The 7,572-nt window shown below is 39.7% G+C and overlaps 1 long non-coding RNA gene across 1 annotated transcript in view; it reads right to left on the bottom strand.

Annotated features, from left to right (window-relative positions):
- Positions 1-3,867: 3,867 nt before the first annotated feature.
- The window catches only part of LOC113618030 (uncharacterized), a 31,826-nt gene continuing 28,121 nt past the window's right edge, over positions 3,868-7,572 (bottom strand). The window contains exons 3-4 of the long non-coding RNA XR_003431857.1: positions 6,656-6,719; positions 3,868-4,939 (exon numbers count right to left, since the gene is read on the bottom strand). This is a non-coding gene — a long non-coding RNA (uncharacterized LOC113618030). The remainder of the gene's footprint in view (positions 4,940-6,655; positions 6,720-7,572) is intronic.

Below are 7,572 nucleotides of genomic sequence, written 5' to 3'. Positions count from 1 at the left end.
TAGGTTAGGGCATCAGATGTGGTTGTATTTATTCACTCAACAGCCATTTATTGAGCTTCTATTACGTGCTAGGCCCTAGAAATAAATCAGCAAACCAAAGCAAAAATTCCTGCCCTCATTCTAGTGGGGGAGCAGGCAATAATATAAATAAGGAAAGTATACCATATATTAGAAGAGGATAAGTTGCAAGGAAGAAAAATAAAGCAGAGAAGAGGGAGAGAGAGTCCTGGGGTCTGGCCGGAATGTTAACTAAGGTGGCCCAGTGTATTGGTTTGCTAGGGCTGCCACAGCAAAGCACCACAAACTGGGAGGCTTAGACAACAGAAATGTATTGTCTCACAGTCCTGGAGGCTAGAACCCAAATAAGAGAGACAGATTCTCTGCAAGTATTTTGCAGTTTAGAATAATGTAATATGGTTTTAAGTTAATAAAACAAAAACTGAAAAATGAGACAGTACAGTAACAGAATGAGATGAAAAGGGAGGTTGCAGAGCTAAGGAAATAAATTGAAAATACTATGATTATAGATATAATAAATAAATTAGAAAAGAAAAAAATAATCATGGCTGAAAATCAAATTAACAGCATGGAGGAGAGACTTAAGATAAAAGAAGTCGAGGGAAAAGACACAGAGATTGAAGCAATTAGAAAGAATGTGATAGATATAGAAATCAAAGATGTTCTAACTTAAGGACAATTGATGTCCCTTGTGTACAGATCTCAACAAAAGGAACTTAAAATTATTCAGAGGTATAATATAGATTTATTATAAATTTATAAATATACATTTCTCTGACTTGAATGAAAACTTAAATATGAATATTGAAAAGATCATGTATATGTCAGGAAATTTTGTTTTAGTATAACCAACATTGACATACCTGTTTAAGATTCTGAGTGTCAAGATTTAAAGGAAAAAAATTGTTCAGGGAATTCCCTGGTGGTCCAGTGGTTAGGACTCCACAGTCTTACTGCCCAGGGCCAGGGTTCGATCCCTGGTTGGAGAACTAAGATCCCACAAGCCGAGCAGCACAGTCAAAAAAAAGAAAAAAATTGTTCAAACGTTCTGGTAGAAGGAAAAATTAAAAACAGATCACTTTTAAAGGAGGGAAAAAATCAAGCTGGTCTCAGACTCCCCTTACAGCAACATTCAATGCCAAAGGACACAGAGTTGACCTAAAAAGAACTGAGAGGAAAAAGTGTGACCTAAGAATGTCACATTCAATCAAACCATCATAGAAGCAACAGGCAGACACTCTCAAACATGAAATAATTCAGAAACTATAGTCACTTCTTAAAAAAAAAAGTATTGATGATAAAATCTATCCAAGAGATGAGTCAAAATAAAGAATTCTAGAATAGGGACATCACATAGTGGAATAGATGATAGGCACTGAATCCACTTAAAGAGAGAAACAGGACTAAAGGGAAAAGCAGTATAAGCAAAAACTGGGAGTGAGGAGAGGGGAAAAGGAAGGCAACGAAACAGTATTAATCACTTGATCTCTTCTAGTTTGGAGTAAATCAATTCTATTTAAAACTGAAATGTGATTTCAAAAACTAGTGAATTCAACCTCTAATGGTTATCATAATTCATAATTTTTTTTAGGCTTAGAAGATTATTTTAGGAATTAACATCTCTTGCAGTGAAGAAACATTTATCTTAAGTTGAGCAATTTCTTCTGTTTCACTTTCTTCTTTAAATTCAAAAAAAATTAAATAGACTTTCGATTTAAACCAGTATATATGGTAGAGTGCATTAGCTTCCTAATTCTTCAGCTCTCCCTGCATCCATGCCCTTTCCCTGTAACTTCAGAGTTCTCCTCAGTTGAACTTTAGAGTTCTTCTAGTGAACTCTAAAGTGCCCTAGTGATGTCTGGGTTGGCCCTGTGTATCAGTCAGGTTCCAATCAGAGAAGCACACCTGGCATGAGTGGAGGAAGGGTGCAAATGTTTTCCTGTGCCCGATAATAAATATTCTAGGCTTCAGGAGCCACGTAGTTTCTGTCACACCTACACAACCTGGTCATTGAGCAGCCATAGATAATATGTAAATGAACAGGTGTGTCTGTGTTCCAATTAAACTTTATTTACAAAAACAGGTGGCAGGCTGGATTTGAGCCATGAGCTGTATGTAGTTTGCCAACTGTTGGGTTAATACGTAAGGAATTTACAGTGGAATAAGACCTTACATTTGGGGAAGTGAAGGTCCAGGAGGGAAGCTGGAAGATCATAGATAACGTCACCTATCAGTCAATCTGAAACCCAAGCACATCCAACCACCAAAGGGGAAGTGCAGAGGGAAAGTTCATGGGGACATCAATGGGGCAAGCCATGGCTCTGAGTGGCTGCTGCTTCTCTGAGTTGCTGCCCAGTGACTAGTGGTGGACCTGAGGCCAACAGGATCAGCAGTTAGGTAGAAGAGCTGAAAGGGGTGGAAGAGGCAAGGACAAGACAGAACCGACCAGCACTTCTCTGTGTCTGTCATTGCATCTATCTGACTACGGTGACCTTCAGAGAGTAATGTCTGGTGCTTCATTCCTGCCTTTCAAACCTCATGTAAATTCCTCTTTGGGCTAGCTCTACAGGTACAGGGATTCTGGGAAATGTAGTTCCAATTGAGCCTATTTGACACAATACAAACCACCACAGTCCATCCCTTGTCAACTTCACATCCATACATACTTCTTTGAATCACATTTAACCTCCAAATAAACACAATAGCAAAATCATGCATTCACCTAACGTGATACAGTGATCTTTTATACAACCAAAACACATTAGCCCTCTTTCCAAAGGAGAGTACAAAGCACATAGTCTCTTTACCCATCTCTGGGTGATGTTCATTCCTCTTCTAGCTCATTCCCTCTCTGAAATCCTGTAACTTCAATACTTAAATATAAAGTTGCCTTATTAGCACATTTCACTTAGATGGTAAGGGAATAAGAGGGAAAAAAGGAAATAAAAAAATTACACAGTCTAAGTTAAAGTAATGCAGTTCTGCTTGTCATGATTTCTATTTTTGGAGAGGAGCTACCTTTAAGGTTATACTTCTTAATAGTTTTGTTCATCCTGGATTTACCACCTTCATCTTTTTCTTTTTTTTTTTTTTTTTTTTAATATTTATTTACTTATTTATTTGGTTGCACCAGGTCTTGGTTGTGGCAGGCAGGGTCCTTAGTTATGGCATGTGAACTCTTAGTTGCGGCATGCATGTGGGATCTAGTTCCCTGACCAGGGAGCAAACCCGGGCCCCCTACGTTGGGAGCACAGAGTCCCAACCACTGCGCCACCAGGGAAGTCCCTTTTTCTCCCTTAAGAAAGAGGAATAGGGAATTCCCTGGTGGTCCAGTGGGTAGGACTCCTCACTTTCATTGCTGAGGGCATGGGTTTGATCCCTCATTGGGGAACTAAGATCCCACAAGCCCTGTGGCGAGGCCAAAAATTTAAAAAACAAACAAACAAACAAATAAATGTCAAACAAACAAAAAAAATTAGATATTCAAATACATTCACATTAAAGTAAGAAGAAATACTTATAACTACTACAGTCCTCATTTGTGTAACTTGTCACATGATGTAGCTGGTATTTAAAACTTCCTTCTCCTCTACCAATTCCATATCCCCTTTGTCTTCAGCAAGAATCTCAGCTGGTTCTTGCCTGACAAGGTGACCCAAACTTTCATTACTGAAGGTACTGTGACATCAATAATCCTACCTGGGGCTTCCCTGGTGGCGCAGTGGTTGAGAGTCCGCCTGCCGATGCAGGGGACACAGGTTCGTGCCCTGGTCCGGGAAGATCCCACATGCCGTGGAGCGGCTGGGCCCGTGAGCCATGGCCGCTGGGCCTGCGCGTCCGGAGCCTGTGCTCCGCAACGGGAGAGACCACAACAGTGAGAGGCCTGCGTACAGAAAAATAAAAATAAAAATAAAAAAAATAATCCTACCTGAATTGCTCTGTAATTTTCCATGAACTTTAATCACAGGACATAGTAGTTCTAAGAGGCGCCCCTGGGATCTTCTGCTTCCCAAACCTCCTCCTCACCCACATTGTGAAGTGGCCTTTCCACAATTCTATCAAGCCAGCTCCTTCCAGATAATGGGGGATATGCTCAGATCAATGAATTCCATGAGTGGGAGCCAACTGTCTCACTTCATTTGCAGTGAAATGAATTTCTAGTCAGAGCTGTTGCTGTGTGGAATAACTTAATGGTGGATAAGGCCCTCTGTAAGTCCACAGATGGTAGTTTTGGCGAAGCATTGTGGGCAGGAAAGGCATATCTATAACCAGAGTAAGCATTCTAGTAAGAACAAAACTCTGCCCCTTCCTTGGTGAAAGTGGCCCAATGTAACCAATCTGTCACCAGGTAACTATCTGATCACCCTGGAGAATAGTACCATATCAGGTCCTCTGTGTTGGTCTCTGGTGCTGGCAGACTGGGCACTTGGCTGTGGTTACAGCCAGATCAGCCTTGGTGAGTGGAAGTCCATGTTGACGACCCATGCATAAACTTTATCCCTGACATTGGGCAGTGGCTGGACTGGCTGGGGAAGGAGGCTGACTGACATCCACAGAATGACATTCTGTCCACCTGATTATTAAAATCCTCCTCTGCTGAGTCTACCCTTTCATTTCCATTCAGAGAAACCTATTTGCCTACCTGTTCTCCAGACCTCCTTGTCATCAATTTTCCAATCATGGTTCTTCCAAGTCCCTGACCGTCCAGCCAAACCAGTAGCCACAGCCCACGAATCGATGTAAACCCATACCTCTAGCCATTGCTCCTTCCAGGCAAAACAAACAACCAGATGAACTGCTCAAGTTCTGCCCACTGGGAAGATTTTCCTCCATCACTGTCCTCCAGATCTCTCCACAGTGGGATTGTAGCGCTGCATCTGTCTACTACGCGTGGCAAGGTTATCAGTGAGGGTGATTTCGCCTGCAAGGAACACAATATCCAACTAAAAGTGGCTTATATGATAAGGGACACATTCCAAGAACAACATCCAGGGGCAGAAAATGCAATGTCAACAACAAAATGTTACACTTTTTAAGAGTAAGTAAAACTGTCTCCAAAGCAGGGCGTCTTCCCTGAGCAAATACCACTTGGAGAGCAAATTCAAACAAAACTGGGTCTCGGCAAGAAAGAAGGTAGGAGGGCTGTGAATGGATATGAACCGTGAACAGGGTCTGCTCAGAAAGGTTAGCTCCTGTTCTATCTGGTTGGTTTGTTGTTTTTTCCTTTGTACTTGTCTATAAGGCTTGAACTTCTTGTTTTATTATGGTAAAAACACATGACATAAAATTTATCACTTTACCAACATTTAAGTGTACGGTTCGGTAGTATTTATGCACATTGTTGCATAGTAAATCTCTAGAACATTTTCACCTGTCAAAAATGAAATTCTGTACCCATTAAACAACTCCCTTTTCCCCCCTCCCCCGGAAACCACCCTTCTACTTTCCAAGAGTTGGACTACTTTGTGTACCTCGTGTAAGTGGAATCATAAGGTATTTGTCCTTTTGTGTCTGGCTTATTTCACTTAGCATAATGTCCTTAAGGTTCGTCCACCTAGGAGTATATGGCAGGATTTCCTTCTTTTTTAAGGCTGAATAATATTCCATTGTGTGTGTGTGTACCAATCACATTTTCTTTACCCATTCATGCATCAATGGACACTTAGGTTGCTTCCACCTCTTGGCTATGGTGAAAAACACCTGGGTATACAAATATCCCTTTGAGATCATGTTTTCAATTATTTTGGATATATGCCCGGAAGTGGTATTTCTGGATCATATAATAATTCTATTTTCCATTTTTTGAGGCAACTCTATACTGTTTTCCATGGTGGCTATACCATTTTACATTCCTACTAAGAGTGCACCAGGTTTCCAATTTCTCCATATCCTCACCAACACTTGGGGGGTTTTTTGGGTTATTTGTTTGGTTCGTTCGATTTGATTGTGGCCATCCTAATGGTCGTGAGGTGATATCTCATTGTGGTTTGATTCGCATTCCCCTGATGATTAATGATGTTGAACATCTTTTCATGTGCTTGTTGGCTATTTTCATGTCTTCTTTGGAGGAACGTCTATTCAAGTCCTTTGCCCATTTGTTAATCAGGTTTTTTGGTAGTGAGTTGTAGGAGTTCTTTATGTATTCTGGATATTAATCCCTTATCAGATATATAGTTTGCGAATATTCTCTCCCCTTCTGTACGTTTCCTTTTCACCCTGTATCAATTTCCTTTGGACTTGAAGTTTTTATAATTGAATATATCATCTTAAGGGAAAACTAAGAAGCTGTCACAGATCAAAGGGGACTAAAGAGACAGGACAACGAACTATTATGCTCTGTCTTGATTGGGTTCTAGAACAGGAAAAAGACATTAGTGGAAAAACTGGTGAAATCCTAATAAAATCTATATTTGAGTTAATAGTAGTATATCAATGTTAACCTCTTAGTTTTGACAAATCCACCATGGTTATATAAGACATTAACATTAGGGGAAGCTCGATGAAGAGTATATGAGAACTCTCTATACTATCTTTGCAAATTTTCTGTAAATCTAAAACTACCCCCCCAAATATGTATATATTTATATAAAATTATAAGTCATTATCTAAAATAAAATAAGATGGGATAAGCACTTACCCTTAAGGTTGATAAGAAGATTAAATGAGCTGGTGTCAGTAAAACATTCACACAGGGCACATAGCTAAAAGGTCAATAAATGCAGGTTATTATAATAGTTATTACATTACCTCTAAATTCCCTTCTACCTCTTGGATTCTGTGAACACTGCTACTTGGTGGCAGTGTACATACACACAACTTCCGTTTGGGGAAAATAAAGTTTCAACACAGTTCCACTTGCTGGTTTCCTACTAAATATAACATATAGCAGTTCTGTTTAACCCACTCCATTTTCTTCTTTTAAGACCATGAGAAAGATTGCCAGACTAACACACAAGTTTTGAGAATGTGAAAAGCTCTTTGAAAAAACTTTAGTAGATTCTACCCATATTTTTCATCTTCTGCAGGCATTATCCCTCTACCCCAGCCCCCTTTTCTTTTTCTTCCTTTCTTTCTTCCTTTCTCCCCTCCGTCCATCTGTCCTTTCCTCCCTCCCTTTCTTTCTTTCTGTCTTTTATTTTCAAACTCCTTAGAGCTGGAGGGCAACGTCTTCCTTTCCCAAAGAAAAGCTCTCTAAACCTGCAGTTCCCAGTCTTTTTAATGTCACAGATCAAGTTAACTTTTTAAAAAAGGGAAAGGGCTGCGGGTAATTTACAGTTTTCAATTTGTTATTTAACTTATAAGGGAGTTTTTGTTTCCAAATCACTGTTACTATCACCAATATTTCATTAAAATGCCAGCAAAGGAAAGGGCAGTTTAACATCCAAAATGTAAGAGCAGCAGAATCTCAAAATAAAGTGTCCTTCCAAAAAATCATAGTTGCCAGCTTACTCTGTTATGTCAAAAATTTTTAAATAACAGAATATCCTAAAAAGAGTCAAACACAAAGAAACACCAACGTCAAATGTTATCTTAAGATACCACACTGGGGCTTCC

The sequence above is a fragment of the Aethalodelphis obliquidens genome, unplaced genomic scaffold (genome assembly GCF_003676395.1).
Source record: "Aethalodelphis obliquidens isolate GAN/ISIS:26980383/991018 unplaced genomic scaffold, ASM367639v1 scaffold5, whole genome shotgun sequence".
Taxonomy (NCBI): Eukaryota; Metazoa; Chordata; class Mammalia; order Artiodactyla; family Delphinidae; genus Aethalodelphis; species Aethalodelphis obliquidens.
Note: the sequence above shows the minus strand (reverse complement) of the source record. Positions and strands in the feature narration are given on the sequence as shown.